Source organism: Eumetopias jubatus, unplaced genomic scaffold (assembly GCF_037043125.1).
Source record: "Eumetopias jubatus isolate StellerSeaLion01/CBP00866 unplaced genomic scaffold, mEumJub1_p1.0 scaffold_11, whole genome shotgun sequence".
NCBI classification, from domain to species: Eukaryota; Metazoa; Chordata; class Mammalia; order Carnivora; family Otariidae; genus Eumetopias; species Eumetopias jubatus.
Window position 1 is genome coordinate 68,651,081 of NW_028274817.1, and position 23,072 is coordinate 68,674,152.

Genomic DNA, 23,072 nt, shown 5'->3' on the forward strand with positions numbered 1-23,072 from the left:
GCTGAGCAAGGAGCCCTATGTGGAACTCGATCCCAGGACCCTGGGATCATGACCTGAGGCGAAGGCAGATGCTTAACTGTCTGAGACACCCAGGCATCCCAGTACTCCATTTCCAACTAGACAAAACAACTAGAAACAACTAGACAGATCAACAAGGAAACCAAAGAGTTGAACAACACTAAACCACTGGACCTAACAGGCATATATAGAACACACCACCCAACAATAGCAGAATACACAAGTGCACATGGAGCATTTTCCAGGACAGAACATAGGTTAGACCACAAAATAAGTCTCAATAAATTTAAAAGGATTGAAATCATACAGAGTATTTTGGAATGAAATTATAGGGAAAGGAATAAAATTACAAGTCAATAAAAGAAGAGAATTTGAGAAATTCTCGAATATGTGGAAATTAAACAGCACACTCCTAAATAACCAACGGGTTAAAGAAACTATCACAAGGAAAGTTAGGAAAGACTTCGAAATGGATCAACCAAAACATGCTGAAAGTTATTGACTTCAGTGAAAACAGTGCTTAAAAGGAAATTTATAGTTGTGAATTTCTGTGTTAAGAAGAAAAATCACTGGGGGGCCTCGGTGGCTCAGTCAGTTAAGTGTCTGACTCTTCGTTTCAGCTCAGGTCATGATCTCAGAGTTGAGAGATAGAGCCCCACGTTGGGCTCTATGCTCAGTGTGGAGTGTGCTTGGGATTCTTTCCCTCTTCCTCTCCCTCCCCCTCTACCCCTCCCCCCCCCTAAAATAAAATGCGTAAAATCTTTTTTTTTTTTAAACAAAGAAAAAGAAAGATCACAAATCAATAATCTAACCTTCTGGGGTGCCTGGGTGGCTCAGTCAGTTAAGCGCCTGACTTCAGCTCACGTCATGATTTCAGGGTCCTGGGATGGAGCCCCACATGGGGCTCCTCACTCAGTGGGGAGCATGCTTGCCCCTCTGCCCCTCCCCCTGCTCATACACTCTCTCTCTCAAATAAATAAATAAAATCTTTTAAAAATTAATAATCTAAACTTCCATCTTTAGAAACTAGAGGAAGAGCAATCTAAACCCAAAGCAAGCAGAAGAAAGGAAATAATAAAAATCAGAGCAAAAATAGGTGAGAAAAAGAATAGACAAACAATAGAGAAAATCTATGAAACCAAAAATAGATCTTTGTAAAGATCAACAAAATTGACAAACGTTTGGTAGACTGACCAAGAAAAAATAGAGAAGACTCAAATTATTAAAATCAGAAATGAGAATGGGGACATTACTACCAACCTTACAGAAATAAAAAGGAGTATATGTGAATACTATGAAAAACTGTATGCCAACAAATTATATAACCTAGAAGTAATAGACATATTCCTAGAAAGTCACATACCACAGAAACTAACTCAAGAAAATCTGAGTAGACCCATAACAAGTAAAAGAGATTGAATTAATACATATATATTTTTAATCCCAGAAAGAAGACACCAGGCATATCTGGTTTTACTGGTTAATTTTACCAAACGTTTAAAGACTTAACACCAATGTTTCATTAAAAAAAAAAAAAAATTGGCGGTGCCTGGGTGGCTCAGTCAGTTAAGCATCTGCCTTCAGCTGAGGTCATGATCCCAGGGTCCTGGGATCGAGGCCTGTGTCGGGCTCTGTGCTCAGCATGGAGTCTGGTTCGGATTCTCTCCCTCTCCCTCTGCCCCTCCTCTCTCTCTCTCTCTCTTTCTCTCCCTCAAAAAATAAATAAATCTTTTTGAAAAAAATAGAAAAGGAGGTAACACTTCCCAATGGATTCAATGAGGCCAGTATTACCCTGATACCAAACTAAACTAAAATCACAAGAAAATAAGACTACAGACCAATATCTCTTGTGAATATAGACACAGAAATCCTCAACAAAATACTAACAAACCAAATCTGGCAACATATAAAAAGGATCATACACCATGACCAAGTACAATTTATTCCAGAAATGCAAAGTTGTTGTCACACCTGAAAATTAAATAATGAAATACACCATATCCATAGAATAAAAAAACAAAGCTGCGATCACCTCAATAGACACACAAAAGAATCATTTGATGAAATCCTATACCCTTTCATCATAAAAAAAAATAAATTAGAAATAGAAAGGAACTTCTTCAACCTGATAAAGGGCGTCTATGAAAAATCTACATCTAATATCATACTTAATGGTGAAAGATGGAAAACTTTCCTCCTAAGATCAGGAACAAGACAAGGATGTCCACTCTTGCCAGTTCTATTCAATATTGTTCTAGAGGTTCTAGCCAGGGCACTTGGAGAAAAAGAAGTAAAAGGCATCTAGATAGGAAAGAAAGAAGTAAAGCTGCTGCTATTTGCAGATTACACAATTTTTACATGATTTTTTTATATTAAAAATCCTAAGGTATCCACAGAAACATTATTGGAGCTAAAATATGCACCCATATGGCCAAAATCCTGAACAGTGACAACACCAAATACTAGAGAGGGTGTGGAGCAACAGGAAATCTCGTTCATTGCTGGTGGGAATGTAAAATGGTACAGCCACTTTGGAAGACAGTTTGACAGTTTCTTACAAAATTAAATACTCTTACCATATGATCCAGCAATTGTGCTCCTTGCTATTTACCAAAAAGAGTTGCACCTGTGCACAGATGTCTAGAGCAGTTTTATTCATAATTGCCAAAACTACGAAGCAACCAAGATGTCCTTCAGTAGGCGAATGGATAAACAAACTGTGGTACATCAAGACAGTGGAATATTCTTCAGTGCTAAAAAGAAATGAGCTATCAAATCATGAAAAGACTTGGAGGAATCTTAAGTGTATATTACCAAGTGAAAGAAGCTGTCCGAAATGGCTATATACTGTATGATTCCAGTTGGATTCATTGGATATCAATGGATGTCAATGTCTATATGACATTCTGGAAAAGGAAAAACTATGGAGCCCATAAAAACATCAGGAGTTGAGGATGGGGGCAGAGATGAATAGGCAGAGCACAGAGGATTTTTAGGGCAGTGAAAATACTCTATATGATGAATATATGTCATGTTACATTTGTCCAAACCTGTAGAACGTACACCAAGAGTGAACCCTACAGTAAACTATGGACACTGGGTGATAAGGATATAGGTTTATCAATTATAACAAATGTACCACTCTGGTAGGGGATGATGATAATGAGGGAAGCTGTGTATGTGTGGAGGCAATGAGTACATGGGAAATCTCTGTACCTTCCTCTCAGTTTTGCTGTGAACCTGAAACAGCTCTAAAACAATTAAGCCTTTCTTAGGAGCTCCTGGGTGGCTCAGTCCGTTAAATGCCCAACTCTTGGTTTTTGGCTCAGGTCATGATCTCTGTGTCATGAGATCAAGCCCCCCATCGGGCTATGCACTCAGCGTGGAGTCTGCTTGAGATTCTCTGTCTCCCTCTGCCCCTCCCCCCACTCGCTTGCACTCTCTCTCTCTCTCTCTCTCTCTCTCTCTCTCTCTCTAAAATAAATAGGGTGATGGGCATTAAGGAGGGTACATGATGTGATAAGCACTGGGTGTTATACACAACTGATGAATTGTTGAACACTACATCTGAAACTAATGATGTACTATGTGTTGGCTAACTGAATTAAAATAAAATAAATCTTTTAAAAAATTAAAATTAAAAAATTAAGCCTTTTTTAAAAAATGAGTCCAGCTAGTTTACTGGATGCAAGATCAATATACAAAAATCAATTGTATCTTCATAGATTAGCAATGAACAATTCCAAAATGTAATTAAGAAAACAATTCCTATTACAATAGCATCAAAAAGAGTGAAATACTTACAAGTAAATTAAACAGAAGAAGTGCAAGACTTGTACACTGAGAACTACAAGACAGCATTGTATGGAAATATATCTTGTGTTCATGGATTGGAAGACAATATTGTTAAGATGACAATGCACCCAAAATTGATCTACCAATTCAACATAATCCCTATCAAAATCCCAGCTAGTTTCTTTTTGAGAAATTAACAAACTGATCCTAAAATTCATATGGAAATGCAAAAGACCCAGAATATCTAAAACAATCTTAACAAAAGAAGAACAAAGTTGGAGGGTTCATGTTTCCTGATTTCAAAACTTATGATAGTCAAGACAGTGATGCTGGCATACAGAGAGACATATAGATCAGTGGAGTCAAAATGAGAGTCCAGAAATAAACCCATACATCTATGGCCAGTTGATTTTTGACAAGGGTCCCAAGACCATTCAGTGAGAAAATATTAGTCTTTCCAATGAATGCTGCTAGGACAACTGGATATCCACATGCAAAAGAATGAAGTTGGACCCTTGCCTCACACCATATACAAAAAATTAACTCAAAATGGAGCAAAGACCTAAATGTGAAAGGTAAAACTATAATACTCTTAGAAGAAATGTAGGTGTAAATCTTCATAACCTTGAATTAGTTTCTTCAATATGACACCAAATGCCCATGCTACCAAAGAAAAAAACCGTTAAATTGTGCTCTCACCACAAGAAAAAAGAAAAAATAGGTAAGTTGGACTTCATCAAAATTAAATACCTCTGTGCTTCAAAGAATACTATCAAGAAAGTGAAAAAACAACCCACAGAATGGGAGAGATTACTTGCAAATCATAGAACTGATAAGAGACTTGTGTCCAGAATACATTTTAAAAACTGTTACAAACTCAATACTAAAAAACAAAATAACCCAATTTAAAAATGAGCAAAAGGATATGAATCAACATTTCTGCAAAGAAGACATACAAATGGCCAATAAACAAGTGAGGAAATATTCAACATCACTAGTCATTAAAGAAATGCAAATCAGAACTACTATGAGATGCCACTCCACTCTTACCAGGGTAACTATAATCAAAAAGAGAGACCATAGCAAGTGTTAGCAAGGATGTGGAGAAATTGGAACCCTCATACATTACTGGTGGGAATGTAAAATGGTGTAGCCTCTTTGGAAAACAGCCTGGCAGTTCTTCAAAAAGGTAAACATAAAGTTACCAAATGACCCAAAAATTTTACTTCTAGATATTTAACCATGTATGTTCACACAAAAACTTATACATAAAATTTCACAGCAGCATTATTTGTAATAGCCAAAAAGTAGAAACAGCCCCAATATTCATCAACTGTTGAATGGATAAACAAATGTTTATCTATACAGTGGAATATTATTCAGCCATAAAAAGGAACAAAGTACTGATACATGCTACAACATGGATGAATCTTGAAAACATCATGTCACGTGAAAGAAGCCAGACACAAAAGACTACATGTTATATGATTCCACTTACATTAAATGTCCAGAATGGGCAAATCCATAGAGATAGGAAGTAGATTAGTGATTGCTAGGGCCGAGGGGAAGGGAAAATGAATGCTTCATGGGTACAGGGTTTTGGTTTTTTTTTCTGGAGTGATGAAAAATTCTAGAATTAGTGGTGATGCTTGCACAATCGTGTAAATAGACTACTTGTGAATATCTGAATTGTATATTCTAAAAGGGTGAATTATATCCTCAAGGGAAAAAATAGGGGGATAGATTTGGCCTGTGGGCCATAATTTGCCAATCCCTGGTCTAAAGCAGTGGTTTTTAGAGTCACACAGATCAGAGATAGAATCCTAATATTCAACCATGAGTTCTATGACCTTGGACAAGTGACTTAACAGTTTTAAGCCTCACTTTCCTCCCTTATATAATGGGGCTATGCACAGGACCTCCCTTTATATTGTGTGAGGATGAAGTTAGGTCAAATATAAACTCCATGATAGCGTTCTTTCCCTCAGGCCTAGCACTGGCTTGTGCTCAATGTACATGAATGAGTAAATAAAGCATTTAGCACAGTCACTGGTTCACAGTAATAAATAATTATAGCAAACCTTTATATACCATTTACTGTATGCCAGATACTATTCTAAGTGCTTTGCAGAACTTTATCTCATTTTAATACATAGTGTTATCATCCCCATTTTCCAGATGAGAAAACTGAGGCACAGGTAGTGTAAGTAACCTGCCCAAAACCACACAGCTATCAAATGGTAGTGCTGAAATTAAAACCTGGGTGGTCTGGCTCCAGAATCCCTGAAATAAGTGTTGAGTGTGAATATAATGATGGTGATCATCATCATCATCAAGTTTAATACATATCCAAAGTATGCAGATCTCACTTCTCCCTATGGTGTCTGCGCACACACTAGCACTTCTCCTTCCTCCAGCGTTTGATTTAAGGTAAGGTTGCTTCCCAACACTTCTCCAGTGTTCTGTTAGGAAGCATATTCATTCTTTCATCCATCATTCATTCATGTATTCATTAAGCATATAAGGATCCCGACTATGTTCTAGGCCCTGTGCTATATAGATATAGAAAGACATACTGTCTATCCTCACAGATCTCAAAGTCTAGTAGGGAAGAGAACTATAATGCAGATGGCAAGCAGTATAGTAGAGATTCATGCAAGGGTACTGTGGAAGCAGAGAAAACCCAGGGGATAGTGTGGATACAGGTGGAAGGAAGGACCTCTCCTCTGAAAGCTTCCTGAAAGAACTGGTACCTAGGGAAGAATGTGTATTAATCAGGTGTAGGAGGGGACAGTTAAGTCAAGAATGAGGTTAAAGTATGTATAGAGGCTGACGGGCCCAAGAGCCCTTGGTGAAACCCGGGGATGGAGTCCAACGTGACCAAAAGTCAGGCTGCAGGGGGACCTGGAAAAGCCTACAGGGGCCTAAGTGCCGTACTACCTAGCATTCCCAATCCACCTTACCCAACATTATTTTTCTTTGCAACATTTATCGCCATCTGTCTCTTCCCACTGGAATGTGAGTTCCCTGAGGGCAAGGACTTTGTTTTGTTCACTGCTCTATCTCCTTTGCCTACCATAGGCACACATCTGTATCGCCTGAGTATAGTAGACACCCAATAAACATTCTTAAGTAAATGAAGGAGTGAAATGAAGTAAAGAAACTACTGTCCCGGGAGCTGTAGGGAAGACAGAGAGCATTAAGATCCAGGCCCAACCCCCAGGAACTTACAGGCTAGTGGGTGACCCAACATGTAGACCTATCACGCTCTGTCTCCTCTCTTCTTTCACCTCCTGCCTTCTCCCCCGGAATTTTCAGACCATACCCTGACCATTCAGATTCCCTATTCCCTCGCACACATTTCTCCGCCCTTCCGAGACTTGACACTCCCTGACGGTGGCCCATGTTCCAACATACATCTGCCCACTCTTCCTGGCTCTGCCCAACCAGAGATCTCATTCCTGATAGCTGCCCGCACCTGCTGAACCTGCTATATGTTGCTAGCATGATCGAACTAATTTCACTAATGTATGAATCCTTGCCAGAGCAGTCTAGGGTATGTGATTTTTTTCTAACATTTTGTTATGGGAACTTTCAAACATATACACAGCAGAGAGGAGAGGATAGCGAACCCCCCATGTACCCATCACCCAGCTTCAACAGTTATCAGCATTCTGCCATTCTCATTTCTTCTAGTCCCCATTTTTTTTTTAATTGAAGTATTTTACAGCAAATCCCTGGTACCATCCCATTCCACAATCGCTGGCCTGTAAATATTTCAGGAGGTTTCTCCAACAGATAAGGACCTTTTCTTAATATAACTACAATACCAATATCAAACTCAACAAAATTAGTAATTCCTTAAGATCATCTGATATCAGTCACTGTTGAGTTTTACCTGATTGTCTCGAAAATACGTTCTGTGTGGATTTGTTCAAATCAGGATCCAAACATGGTCCGCACATTAGGCATATACTTTTTAGGGTAAAGGCCACTTGGTAGAATTTCAGGCCTCATAGAAAAGTCAGGACTAATCAGCCCAAAGCCCCTCTGAACATCCCAGATTTCCTAACCCTATGAGCTTCAGGGTGGCCTCTCCCCGGCAGGAGGAGGAAGCTAGCCATCCAAACCCCTCATCAGATCTTCGTTCCCCAATAAGGGATGTAGGGACCCATAACCTCAGAGTGGGTTGGGGAGGGGAGAAAAAGGAGAACCAGAGAAATGCCTTGCAACTAGCCTTCTGCTCTACCTCCTGTCCAGACAAGCCCAACCCCCATCCCCATCCTGACTGACCTTAGAAATATTTGGTTCAGCTGTGTAAATGTAATCATAATTACAGCCATTCCTGGGAGCTACTTTCCATTATGCCTAATTACAGTACAGCACAATAATCATTATGTGGTCTCATTAAAGATGTGTCAGATTGACTTTGTCACAAGTTTTATTCGATTTCCATTCAAAACTGCTCCAGTACGCACAGCCGTCAGAGCTTGTTGCTCCTGGTCCCTACCAGGGAGCAAGAGACCAGCTGTCGGCAAGCCAGCAGCTGAGCATCTCATCTGGTTCCATCCTGTCCCCTCCCATCCCCTCCCATCCCATCCCCTCCCATCCCCTCCCATCCCATCCCCTCCCATCCCCTCCCATCCCCTCCAGTCCCCTCCCATCCCATCCCCTCTCCTCCCCTCCCATCCCCTCCCGTCCCCTCCCATCCCCTCTCCTCCCCCCATCCCCTCCCCTCCCATCCCATCCCCTCTCCTCCCCTCCCATCCCCTCCCAGCGCATCCCCTCCTGTCCCATCCCCCCCCATCCCCTCCATGTCTGTGCGCACTGGCTCTGCTGCAGGCCAGGCCAGAGGTGCCTGCCTGTCCTTCCTCTCTTCCCCTCCAAGGGCTGCACATCTGGGCTTGAGGCAGAATGATTCACACTTACAAACAGAAACAACCCAAACAACAAAACCCTGCACGCTCTGCCAGCATCAACTGCTGCTTTTCCCTGACAACGGGGATCTCAGTCAAGCTTCTTATGGACCTTGTGCATGCAACATCCTCATTATTCTCCCAAATCATTTGGGGGGACAGCGAATGTGAGATAAGCCAGTGTGTCCCAAGTCACCGAGTTTGCCATGAAGAGACCCAGGAGAACCAGAGGCTGTGGCTATTGAGCCAAGGCCAGGTCAGACTCTTTCCGATGGGCATTCCTCTCCCCTCATGGGTGCGTTTTCAATTTTCAAATGTACTATGTGAAGCCGCTGGGCAACTTCCTGAGAAGCAAGCACGTGAGAGCTGGTGGCGGGGGGGCGGGTGGAGCTCAACATTTGCCGGCCGTGGGAACCAAGCTGGTAGCCTGGACCAGGAGGCCTCCCATGCCCTGGTACATTGTCAGCCTGCCTCTGCCAGCAGGTTTCTTGCCGCTTGCCAGCACCAAGGCAGTCACTAATCAGGTAAACCAGTGTGGAGGAAGCATGTATACCATATCAAATCTTTGCCTAACGAACATTCCCTTGGGGTCCTGTGCAGATCCAAGAAATGAATTCAGTGCATGTAGGCTCAAATGCTCATTTGTTCAGCCAGCCTTGAATGAGGACCATCTTTGTGCCCTGCTCTGTGCTAAGTAAAGCTACCATGGGCTTCTTGCTCCAGAGAGCTGTGCTTACAGCCTAAATGTGGAAGAAGGGCATGTAAACAAATATGCCAGAGTGGGCCAGAGGGCTATAAAAGGCCTTGTGGAGGCACAGAAGAGGGAACAAGGAACTTCACCTTTGGGAAGTCAGCAAAGACTTCAAAGATGTTACATTTCGAGCTGGGTCTCGAAACCCGAGTAGAAGGGTCTAGGCCGAGAAGGGAGGGCCGGGCATTGTCTACAAAAAGAACAGAAAGACAGGGAGATGCAACAGAGCATGAAGGAACCCAGGACCCTTTGGCAGCTGTAAGGTAAACTACTTTCCATTAGGGTATCTCGAGGCCTTAATAATTTAAAGGCAGACTTCCAGGTGGACCATCACTTTAGTTTACTGATTTGCCCTGACCTTTGCTTCCCCGCCCTGCTTTTGTGGCAGCCCTTTGGCTTTTTTGTAGTTCCTTTGCAGTTAGCTTAAAAGCTGATGCTGAAATGTGCTGTTTCAATTTGTTCATTCTAAATTTTGTACTGATCACAGTGGCCCCCTGAGTGGTTCAACTATATGCTCTAGACCCTAGAGTCAAACCCAAGGAAGCGGGGCCTGCTGTGGGGAGGGATAGCACAAAATCTCTGAGGACACCTGGACTCCATGTGCTAGGCCTTTGCTGCCCCGTGTCTGTTCTCAACCAAATGGCCTGTTTGTGTAGCTGCTGACTGCCGTCTTCATTAGAGGGACATTAAAACACTGTTGGTTTGGGGCACCTGGCTGTCTCAGTGGGAAGAGCATGCAACTCTTGATCTTGGGGTCGTGGGTTCGAGCCCCACATTGGATGTACAGATTACTAAAAAAAATAAACCTAAAAAAAAAAAAACCTGTTGGTCTGAGTATGGCAAGGTAATGAATCGTCCTTGTGTGAACTCTTAAATAAACTATTAGGGGACGAGCCACAGTATACCTTTACTAACCTGCTGAAGAGCATTAACCATCTCTAGAGCACTGAAGGAACCCAACAGTCACAAGTTACAGTTTTTGTAATGAAAGTGAAACCCCCTCCCTTTGTCCAGCCTTTAGAACTTTTTCACCAAATTTCTTCTGTCGATCCTCATAAACAACCCTTTAAAGCTGGCAGGGCAAAGATCTGTGTTCCCATTTTACCAACGTGGAGCCTGAGCCTTGCAGGGTGAAGTGATTCCAAGTGGTTCCAGTGTCATCAGGAACCAAGCTTCCAGGCACAGCGCTGGAGCTGCCCGCTGCCGAGCCAGCCTTGCACCCACATTGGGGTGGATGTGAGTAGAGGCAGCTCACTCATTCATGGGACAGCTGACTGAGGTTAAGAACACAGTCTATAGGCTCCTTGCACCGTTCACAGCACACTCGCCTTCAGAACGACCTCCGGATGTTTGCCATGGTAGCACCAAACTAGCACAGCAGATAGAGAGTGATAAAGAGCAACCTCGGGAAGCAAATACCCCTCCAAGATATAAGTCATGTACTCCCTTCTTAGCAGCAGGATCAGGTTCAGCCTGCATAAATCTATTTTAGTGTATTTTAATTGCTTATAAACTAAGTGTTTCCTGGATATGCCCCTGACCAGGGATAATTAGAATCATTTCAATGACCGGGCTTTCGAAAGTGAATGGGAGGGAGACAGAAAGGGGCTGCTCAGAAGGGAGAGTCATTTGTTAAAAGGCTGAGTGGGAGCATTGTCTCAGCCTTCTCCAGTGTTGTATTTTTCATGATGTCACCAGACCTGCCTGTTTTTCAGCTACTCTGGCTGCCCTTCATTTTGTATGCACCTCTCAAGTTAAGTCTTGCCGACTGCTGACAATGACCAGGCCCAAGTGGTCACATGTCAGAGTCATTCATTCACTCAGCAAAGATGTATGGAGCACCCACTAGGCACCAGGCCCACACCACAGTTCAAGGATCAAGAAAAGAATAAGGCCCAGTTCCCAGCCTTCAGGAGAACACTGCCTAGATGGGGAGACCGGCATATAAACAAACAATTACACTCTAACGCGATTAAGTGCTAGAATAGAGAGGTTGACAGCGAGCTATGGGAATGCAGAGGAGGCCCTTGCTCCATCTGGGCGAGTTGGGGCTGGTACAAGAGAGAAGCAACATTTAGCAAGGGCTCAAGGGAGGCAGAAGAGTCAACCAGATAAAGAGGAGTGGGGAGAGACACTACAGTTCAGTGTCGCTAAGGTGTAGGGGCCATAACCTGGACCATGGTATGAGATAAGCCTGGAGAAGTCAGTTGGGCCAGACCATAAAGGCCTTTGGATGTCACGGTTTAGAGTTTGGACTTGATCCTACAGTCAGTGGGGAGCCAACCACGGTTTTTAGGCAAGGGGAATGACATGATCAGATCTGAATTTCTGACGGGAAACTCCAGGAGGGCGGGGAGACCGAGAAATCAGTTAGAGCTGACTCAGAGAGCATTGCTTTGCTTTGTCTTCCGTCTGGACTCCAGAGGGAAGCTCCTTGCCTGCACACCTCCTTGCCTGCACGTCTATTACGGCACTTACCACAAAGCATTAGAATTAGTGTTTATATAGCTGTCTCCCCATCTACTCCTTGAGGGCAGAGGCTGAGCCTCACTCCTCTCTTTGTGCCCAGAACTGGGCACACAGCAGTGCTCAGGGGATGGTGGTATCAAGTGAATGAGGGAACACATGAATCAATCAGTTCTAAGCAAATACAACCCAGATTTGCGCCCCAAGTAACCACTGGGCTGGATACATCAGAGATAAACCCTTCTCTGATGTATCAAGTCCATCCATGACTTCTCCCGTGACTCTGCCAAGCCCATCATTGTTCATCACAAAGAAAGGACGTGCCATACAGAGAAGACAAGAAAGTTGCTTTGCAGAGCTGTGCTGGTGCTTGTCATGACCCAGTACTCTGTTCTTCCTTGCAAATGAATTTGTGACGATTTGTCTAAAATACATCTTCATTATCTTCATTCTGCCTCTTCTGCCTTTCTTACCTTCTCTCCCTTCCTATTTAAATCTTACTCACCCTTCAAGGCCAGTCCAGCTGTTTCCCATCTCCTCCGTGCCGTTTTGTCCATTACCCATCCCCCACACTCAGAGTTAAGAATTCCCGCTCGAGTTCCCATAGCTCTAGAGAAATGATTCACCTCTAACCTTCATCTTATTGTAGTTATTCCTGTAGCTGTCTGTCTTCTCTACTAGACTGTAAGCTCCTCAAGGCCAGGGATTGTCTGCTTCATCATTGTCTCCCCAGTACCTCCCACCCTGCATCCTACCCCAGCAGATAACCAGCGAGTGTTTCCAAACAATACCCAAAACATATGGGTAGCTATCAGGCTGTCCCCTGAGAAAGAATGCCAGACTCTGTCTTCTTGCACATGGTTAGATATGGGTGGTTTGTTGTTGTTGTTGTTGTTTTCATCTAACAAACAGAGAGGGGAAAAAATCGTTACTCATCAAACAATGAGAATATCTCATAAAGATAGAGATCCCCTAATCTCTATCCCTGAGTCCCATATCATTCCAGGTATTTTGAAAGCACAAAATCCAGTGCCTCTAAACAAAGCACAAGCACACTGACCCATTCAGGGTCATAAGTTCAAACCTTTGCTAAGGAGCCTATTGTATGTTGGGACTCACCTATGGTGCTGAGTGAACAAAAAGAGAAGATGAATGTTCTCTTTGGAAAGACTCATTCTGAATTTGCTCCACTTGAAACACATTCAGCGTACCAAGAATTCAAGTTTTCCAGGTAGAAATGTCCAGCAGACAGTTATAAACGCAAGCCAGAGGCTGGGGATAAACAGTGGACCCAGAGGCGTAGGGTCCCTGCATAGAAGTGATTAAAACAACAGCAAAGAGTGTAAACTCTTGCAGAGAAGGGGAAAAAAGCTGGGAGCACAACCCAGGGCACCTACCTTTAAGAGACGGCTGAGGGAAGAAGACCCAGGGAAGAAGGAGACTGAGGAGGAACAGGGAGAGAGGTGGTGATGCGAGAGAAGAGAATGCCACAAATGAGGGGGTAGTTGATGACATGTGCTAGAGAGAGATCAAATAGGATGAGTGATAACTGCAAAGAAGACAGTGGATTGGCAATTAGGAGGTCACTCTTGGTCTCCTAAAGCAGCTATAGCAAATACAGGGCACATATGAACACATCTCCCCAGCCCCCCACGCTGACACCATGTACCCCCATGAATTAGGTGACAAACTGATCATGGCATTTTCTTGATGAACCTAGATACAGCCTCAGAATCCTTCCCAACACAGTACCGCAAGCAGCTACTACCAATCAGTCAGAGTTGCCAACGAGCTGAAATCTCTTTGTCATCCTTCTTCTAGAAAACAGTTCAGTGGAGGTGTGAGGAAGAAGACAGACAGCAATAGGTTAAAGTATCTGAGAAATGAAGTGGTCAAAGTGGTGAAAAAAAGAGAAATTTTAAGAAGTTCAGCAGTGGGGTGCCTGGGTGGCTCAGTTGGTTAAGCGACTGCCTTTGGCTCAGGTCATGATCCTGGAGTCCCAGGATCGAGTCCCACATCGGGCTCCCTGCTCGGTGGGGAGTCTGCTTCTCCCTCTGACCTTCTCCCCTCTCATGTACTCTCTCTCTCTCATTCTCTCTCTCAAATAAATAAATAAAATCTTTAAAAAGAAGAAGAAGAAGAAGTTCAGCAGTGAAGGAATAGAGAGAGGGCACTTGCTTGGAGTAGTATAAAGATCAAGCCAAGGCAGCACTTACTAATCCTCCAATAGAGTCCATTTTCAAGGTCATCTTAGTACTTGTCCAGCGGCAAGCCTGGTAAAGCAATATCCCTATACTCTCCCATCTTCCATTCCCACCCTTCGCTTAAGGAAAAGTCAATGGAAAAAAAAAAAAAAAAAAAAAAAGTCATGTGTAGGCTTGTTTCCAAAATATTCATTTGATTAACAGAGACATATGGTATAACCAAAGTTAGCCCTGCACATATTTCTGAAGAAGGGATTCTCTCTAATCGTGGAAATTTGAGGATCAGCAGTGATGTGGAGAAGGTATTAGTCTTGGTCAGGACCCTTCTCCCGAACCCCTGAAACCACACCTGAAGGAAAACCTTGGCCTGCAGGGAGACCCCTAGTCAAATGGCAACCACCCTACCCTGTCCTTGTCTCTTCTGCCACCTCCTCTGGACCTCCTTCCTTCCCTCACCAAAGGTACTCCATATCTATCTCCCCTCTCTGTCACCTCTGTCCCCCTGCCTCTCCTTCCCACCACTTCCAATTACTCATTCCCTCCTCCTCTCTTCCATTTTATTTTTTTAATCCCTTTCATTTAGGAATATCCTTCCCTTCTTGATCTCTCTGCCCTCTTTCTGGTTTCAGGGTTTATAGATACAGAATCAGCTCTTTGGAGCTCACCTTCATTCAGTCTCAAGGGGCACTTGTAAAGAAATCCAGTTTTACTACTGTCCATTACATGCAGAACTCCTGTTTCTTTGCACAGTTGATAAATCACAATAATAATAATATCATCTAGCATTAAATAACATTTACTGAGTATTTACTATGCTCCAGGCACTGTTCTAAGTGCTTTACATGAATTAACTCATTTATTGTCACAACTCTATAAGATACATTCTGTTATTGTCCCCATTTTACAAACAAGAAAACCAAGACACGACAGCCAAGTAACTTGCCGAAGGTCATACAGCTAGTAAACAGTGGAGCAAAAATTTAGGGCTCGTCCCGTAATGCTCCAGAAATCTCACTTTTTAACTATGCTGATTGCTTCGTGGTGTAATGGAAAGCCCACTGGGCTGAAAGTCCAAGGCCGTGGATTAAAGTTCATATCTGTTACTCAGCACCTAATAGAACACGCACATGCACAAACTCACACATACACACAGAACACACACACACACACACACACACAAATTACTGTGGATTGACCTTAGTGAATACATAATACACTAAAGGGCCATATATATGTGTTCACGAATCCTCTAAGTACTTTAGCTAATGAAATAAGACTAGTTAATACTGAACATATGCTTTGTTTAAATATAATTGGTGTTCAAATAAGCTAACATTCCCCAGGTTTACCTGGTTATTTTGCTCAATAAACCTTTTTCTATACCAATAGTTAAAATACCATCAAAACACCTGAATAATAAAATTAGTTCCATGACCTATTCATTCATTCACCCATTCACTCAAACATTTCTTGGCACTGGTTATAGGAGCCTCACCATAAAACAGTTCTTAAGTACTGACTCTGTGTCCAAGGGAGGAGATGCATACTGCAGGTGGGATACAGATGTAGTCTATATGTGATGCTTGGTTTCCATCCTCATGTCCACCATGGTAGCATCTTATCTCCAATACCCGTATCTTCCCGACTTCTCTCGGTCATACTCTGGACACTCCTACTTCTCCATTCCCTTGCCTACAAGTGATTGCCTTTGATGTGCTACTTCCTGCCACTTCAGTCCAACAACTGATGGGGTTATTATTTTTGTTTGTTTGTGTTATAAAGCCATGGCAATAAAATTTACTCCTAATAATACCACCGCAATTTTATGTTCTTACAGTGTACCGTAAATGATATATATAATAACTGAATTTCCTGTAAACAGAAATTTTTTTTTCCTGGGGAAAGGAGAGCTTTTTTGTTTCCATCACGGTTGGGCCAAGGTTCTTTGATGACATAGGAAAGACTGAGAGGCATCATGTGAGACCATATTCTGGTTCAAAGTGCTGGTGCTATGTTATTCTGGTTGTGATGAGTTCTGTTCGCAGAGTAATTCGGGACAAGATATGCTCTTCCTGGTTAGGACCCACATCACAGTCACCAGCCAACCACCCCACCCCACCCCCCGCCAACTGAAAGCAGAGTAAAGCCTCAGGGATCTGTAAGAGGGATTGGCACCGACCTTGGGCTTACCCTGGTGGAATCAAGTCGAATTTTTAGGAAAAGGTAGACCTTCAGTTAACGATAAAAAAGTGGAGAGCTACTCGGAGTATTATAAAAAGAAGGCTGGCTAGAAGCAGTATCTCTATACCCCTGACTGACTAGGAGAGAGGAATACTCGGTTAGCCGCGGGAGCGCATTGCTAGCATGGCAAATGTATTCCTTTAAACATCTTCCTCATGCTGAATCTCATCCCTAAGACTGTGAGATTTCACGCTACTGAAATCTACTCTTCTTCCTCTCTGGCTGCTCTTCTTCTGCCTATTCCGTGGATCTTTTTATCCCCTTACCACCTTAGTGCTCAGCCATGACCTCACTTCCATACACCATCATCACATCTTCAGCTGCCTGCTAGACACAGTGACCCAGATTCCCTCCTGCAATCTCAAATCCCACTAAACCCCATCCCATCACCTTCCCTTAGCCATACTAGCTCTTCCTGCTAATTTACCCCAGCTCTGTCGGGGGCACGGGAATTCTCCCGCTTTGCCAGACTCAAAACCTAGGAGTCAACTTTGACTTCTCCCTTCTCTCCTTCCCTCCCCAGCTAGTCAATTACCAAAGTCCTGGTGAGTCTACCTTTACAATGTCTCTTTCCCATTCTCTCCATCTCCATAGCATTCACCCTTGTTCAAGCCCTTGTTATCTCCCCCCTTGAACTATTGCAAAAGCCTCCACACTGGTCACCCAGCCTTTCTATGCGTGCTCCCGTGTTTCCTAAGGCACAGATCTAATCCTGAGGCTGCCCCAGTGCCTGTCACGGCAAGTCCTATCTCCTCAACCTGGGATTCAGGCCTCCCATGCTCTCCTTTACCGACTTTAGCTAACTTTATAGTACTTGCTGGTCCCCAGATTTGTCCAGCATTCTCTTGCCTTCACTGACTACCTCCCATCCTACCCCATTCCTGCCTGTTTGCAATCACCCTGTCAAGACCCTAATTCTCTCTACTGGATGTGAATCCTCTCAGAATCCCAAACACATTTTATTTCCTTCATTCAAGAAACATGAATGGAGCACCCATTATTTTCCAGGCCCTACGCTAGGAGCTGTAGGTAAGATAAATATGAATAAAACAGTATCCTTCCCTTGTGGAGCTCTGGGGCCAGAAAGACAAACGTAACTAACTCTAAACCCCTATCAGGCTGCCTCTGACTCCCATCCTAGGGGCCCTTCTCCTCAGCCTGTAAATGTACTTAAGACCCTCCCATCTTAAATCACCCACCCTATGTCAAACTCCTAAAATAAGAAGTGTATTCATGGGCGCCTGGGTGGTCAGTCGTTAGGCGTCTGGTTCGGCTGAGGTCATGATCCCAAGGTCCTGGGATCGAGCCCCACGTCAGGCTCCCTGCTCCGCGGGAAGCCTGCTTCTCCCTCTCCCACTCCCCCTGCTTGTGTTCCCTCTCTCGCTCTCTCTCTCTCTCCATCAAATAAATAATAATTTTTTTAAAGTGTATTCGTACCATCATTCTCATCTCCACTTCCTCCCATTCTGACTCTCCAGTCCTTGTCCACACCCTCCACTGACTTGGCTACAGCAAAGCTCTCCTTCCCATGGACAAATCAGAGGACCGCCCTCTTTTTACTTAATCCCTCGGTGATATCTCAAACTGTCACCAGAACTGTTTCCACTCACTCTGTAGTAAGCCTCCCTGCCAGCCAATTCTCATCCAATTCTTTTATGTCACTGACGATTCCCAAATCTCTAACACATATCCTATATTGTAGGCCCAGCCTCTCTCCTAAATACCAGAGCACTATATCATCAGGATCCTGACCCTCAAAGTGCTTCCTGCTGAACTCCCCACCCCACACGTACACCTTACCATGAGCCCCTGTTCTCTGCCTGTACCCCTCATCTCATTAATGTGTCTCCTACACAGTCAGAAATCCTTGACTCTTCTTCCTTATTTTCCATATCCAGTTCATTGTTTAGTCTTATTAATAATATCTTTTCAGTTTTTCAATATCTCCATTCCTCCCACAACTCTTGGGGTTCTGACCCAGATACCACTCAGCATGGCTCTAGCACCAGACTTCTCACTGGTCTCCCTACTTGCATTCCTCCCCTCAAATGCTGTTCCAGTCTCCACACTGTGGCCAGTGAGTCTTCTAAAGGACACAGCTGGGGCGCCTGGGTGGCTCAGTCGTTAGGCGTCTGCCTTCGGCTCAGGTCGTGATCCCGGGGTCCTGGGATCGAGCCCCGCATCGGGCTCCCTGCTCAGTGGAGAGCCTGCTTCTCCCTCTCCCACTCCCCCTGCTTGTGTTCCCTCTCTCGCTGTGTCTCTCTCTGTGTCTGTCAAAGAAATCAATAAAATCTTCAAAAAAATAAAAATTAAAAAATAAAGGACACAGCTGACCTATCCATTCCTGCATTTATAAGCTCCCCCAAGTCTTCATTTCCTTATCCCACAAATAGTTACTCACCAACCACTAGATGCAAGCACTGATTTGGGAACTGGCAATACAGCAGGGAGCAAAACAGTGTTCTGCCCTCATGAACCTTCTAGTCTGGAATAAGGCCAAATGCCTGAGTGTGGGGAGCAGGCAGCTCCCCCTGCGAAACTCATGCCTGCCTCCCAGCCTCATGGCCCTTGAGCCATATCACATTAATTTCAGTGCCTAAATCGTGCTGTTCAGTTGCGCACTCCCTGCCTTTGCCCAGGCTCTCTTGGGAATGCCTCCCTCCCCACCACCATACCCTATTTGCAGACACCACCCCCCCCACACATGCACACACAATCACTTACTCTGAGGTAATTTAGAGGCTCCTATGGGAAGTGCTGATCTCCGGAATGACCTGGGTTCAAATCTCAGCCCGACACATGCTGTGTGTGACCTCTGTCAAGTTGTCTGACTGTCCCGCGCTTCAAATCTTCATCTTAAAATGGAAATAATTATAGTACCTCCATATGGGTTGGTTGTGAGAACTAAGTTAGCCAATCCATAAAAAGACACTTTAGGTGCCTGACACATATAAGCCTTTAATAAATGTTTTTATTACTTTCATCTTCAGTATTATGGTGATACCTCGCATCCCACTATTCTGTAATAATTCTTCCTTCTAAACACGTCTTACTGTCTTTGTAACCCAATGAACTTTGTCAGGCACACAGTAGGCACTTAATAAATTTTGAAGGAAGGATAAAAGGACTGGCAGCTCCAGGTGTGTGGCTTGGTTTCCTGTGACCAAATTGGACTATGAAGAAATAAAAGCACATCTAAGACTTCTTGTGAATATCTTCTTGACTGAGTACCTAAGTGTGTATACACTGTTGGCATTGCGTGAGCAAGAGCTGGGGAGGAGTGACCAAGAAAAGGGCCTTGAGCCGGGCTGACCTGAATGAGAACTGAGCTACTTCATTTCTTTATTCATTGACTCTTGGGTCAAGAAAGGACCAACTACCCTAAAGTCGCCATTACCTTCAGTTCCCATGCCTCAGCCCCCACTTCATACTTTCCATTTGCTTCCTTCCCACTACTATGTTCCCCTCAAAAATGTATAAACTGAAACTCAGAAAGCAAAAGGAGTGCTGAGGGAAAAGGGGAAGGGGTGGAGAAGGGTTAGCACCTCCCTCCTTCCTTTGCTGAGATCAAAGCCAGCGTTTTGACTGGAAGGCCAGCTGGCCTCTTTCATCCCCGCTCCACCTGTCTGGGAATGGGATTGCTGCTTGCCCATTTCCTTTCCTCTTCAGGGCTGCAGGGCAGTTTCAGGGTGGGGCCTCAAGCTATTTCTAGTGCTGGCCAAATCCCTCCACCCCAATATCTCCTTTGCCTTATGTGATCAGATTTCCTTTCCACCTCTCCAGTAACAAGTGTTAGGAGCATAGGGCAGGAAACTGTGAGAGAAGTTCAGTTTCTCCACAGGCCCTGGGCGGAGCTAATGGTTTGGGCAAGTAGAGAGGACACTGGGGCTGCTGGGCTTTGTCTGGCAGGAGGAACAGGTTCTTCTTTCTGCATAGCCACCCCAAGTACTTGACCCAACATCCCCCAGGGTATGGGTGAGGCACCAGTTAGGCAAGGGCCTCTTGCCTCGGGAGAAGGGAATTCACATTTGCCGAAGTCCTACTACGTTCTGGGCCCTTGCTAGGCCCTTTTGTTTGTACTATCTCAGAGGTTTCTAGCAACCCTGCCAGGTCAGCATTTATTATCACCCCTCTGGTAGGAATGACAAAAGAGAGATTGAACAGCTCGCCTGAGGCACATGATGAAATCCCGATAGAACATCCAGCTCTGTCTGACTCTAAAGACAGTGCTCTTTCCACCTCATCATGCTGCCTCAAGAGGCCCAAAAAGCTGTTAATGCTCTGAGTTGGCTCTTTGCGTTATTCCCCAGAATTCAGTGACCAGCCAGCTAAATCTTTCGTGAATGAATTTCATTCAACATAACTTTAAAATAAAGGTTTAAGGAGACCCTTTGATGACTTGAGTTCAATTCCACAAAGAATGTGACAGAAGTTTCTGCCTCTGCAGAGTTCGTAGTCTAGTAGAAAAAGAGTTAACAAGTGCCAAAATAAAAGCATAATATAACACAGAAACAGAGAAACACCACGAGAGAGACAGAGGGGAGGAGAGGGCAACACCCCTTTGCCTTAGATGTAAGCCTCTGCCTTCTGTGTGCCTGTCACCTCCCTCAGCCCTGAACAGAGCCTCCTAAGGCTGGGACCAGGCAGCTGCCATGTTGAACTGGATCACAGAACAGGGACTTTCTTAAATCATCTGTGTCCCCTCGCCTAAGAATAGTGCAAATAAGCAGGACCTGGGAATACTTTCATTGGCCAAGGTGGAGAGATGTTTAGGAACCCAGTCTTGGTTATTACCTGCAGCCAGCCTGCCTCAGCAAAGAATGGGTTATTTGTGGGTTAGTCAAAGCCAGGTGCTAATGCAGCCAGATCAAGAGGCTCAATCCCGGGGAAACTGGGTTCTGTTACATAGGAGTCAGTTCTGGCCGCAGATGACCATCTTGCAACCGCGTGCTCTTGGTCAAAGAAGGAACTAAAAAGCAGGAGAGTATGCGTCACCACATTGTAGGCATTCACAACGCAGACATATTGTTTCAAACACTCGGCCCTAAACAGACAGCTCACAGCATGTCTTGCTGACAGAGGATCACCAGTGATCCTCTGCCTTCATAGACGGAGGCAGAACATTCTCTCCTCCTGTATCTCAGTGAGGCAGCCTGCCTCTGATTTTTACAGCACCTTGATGCTAGGGGTTTGGGTCCTCTCCCAGAGTGGCTACTTCATTGCAGCTGCCTTTCTTCTGTTGCTCTCTCTAAACCCATCTTTTCATACCTGTGAAATGAGTATACTACTTGAGGTCCACCCTCTGGAGGAAAAGAGGTCGCCCAAGGAGAGAGGGCAACACCTGTTTGAAGCCTTCTCTTCCAGAGCCAAGCCCACGAGATCCTTGAACTTGGACTGAGGGGCCCTCCTTAACTAAAAATACAAACCCCTCGGATTTCTTTGATCATATCTGGGGGTTAGTTTCTGGATGTATCCCCCAGGTAACCCCTCTTGTCTCTTCCATATATGGGTTTGGTGAAGATGATTTCCACTCAAGGCTTCTTCTATCTCCAGAACTCAGGGCCTCAGGCATCAGAGAGTAATGATTCCAGCAGGAAGGAACAAGGCCCCTCTTTCCTTTCAATGTCAGTCCATAAAAAAAAAAAAGCATTATAATAAGCATTGGGACAGTCTTTGGCATTTTCCTTTTAACTAAATGTGCAGAGTTTTCCATCATGGATGTGCAAAAGCCATCTACCCATCAAATTACTCCCGTGGACTCCACAAAGGTGCTGTTAGAACCCTTAGAGGTCGTTCCACAGCCTCTCCCATAGTGCCGGATAAACATCCAGACTCTTAACAAGGATAATTCGGTGGCAGTGGCAATAACCCTGGGCTTCTCTGAATGACATCAAATTCAGGACACATACCCAGATCCCTTTTTTCATGCGCTCTCTACCATTTTTCCCATGGAATTTGAATCCCCCTGTTTTACTTACTGCCTAACAATATCACTATTGAAAGCACATAATGTGAAGGACCATATGCTCTCTCTCCAGAGAGTATGCACAAATACTATTTCTGTTAAAAACTAAACAGAAATAGTAGTTTTGCATACTTCCCATTCAAGGACTTATCCCAATTGAATGATTCCCTTTGTCGTGGACTGTTTTTCCCCAAGCGGGCCCTAATAGAGAAGCTGAATCAGATATTGTGACTTACCAATGGGTCACAAGGAATCATCTAGTGAGCTAGAAATAGAATCCAGAAACCTTTATTTTGATTCCCTGAATTTAAAAAACAAATAAACTCTACTACAGAGAAAGAAAAACTGGAGAAACTAGGCTTGCTTGACATTCCTGGGTCAGGGAATTCAGGGCAACCAAAACTAACAGGCAACTGCCATAGTCTGTGAGGCTCGAGGAGGTGAGTAAGACCTAGGTGCTGCCTGCCCTCAAGTTGCTGACAACCCAGTGCAGGGAGATCAGGTCACTGTTGAAAAATCTCTATCCAGTGCAGCATGTGCTTTTTAAGACCTAGCGGAGCCCAGAGGAGGTCTTGCCCATCTTCATAGTGCCCCCAGCAGCAAGCACTATTTGTTGAACAAAGGCCAAAAAAAAAAAAAAAAAAAAAGAGGTACCAACAGAACACTCTGGGGGTTGGTGGAAAATAAGGGACAGCTTTGTGAAGGAGGTGACATTT

At 44.1% G+C, this 23,072-nt stretch overlaps 1 protein-coding gene across 1 annotated transcript in view; it reads left to right on the plus strand.

Moving 5' to 3' along the window:
* HDAC8 (histone deacetylase 8) overlaps nucleotides 1–23,072 on the plus strand; it is a 215,054-nt gene that overhangs the window by 163,198 nt on the left and 28,784 nt on the right. The window lies entirely within an intron of this gene.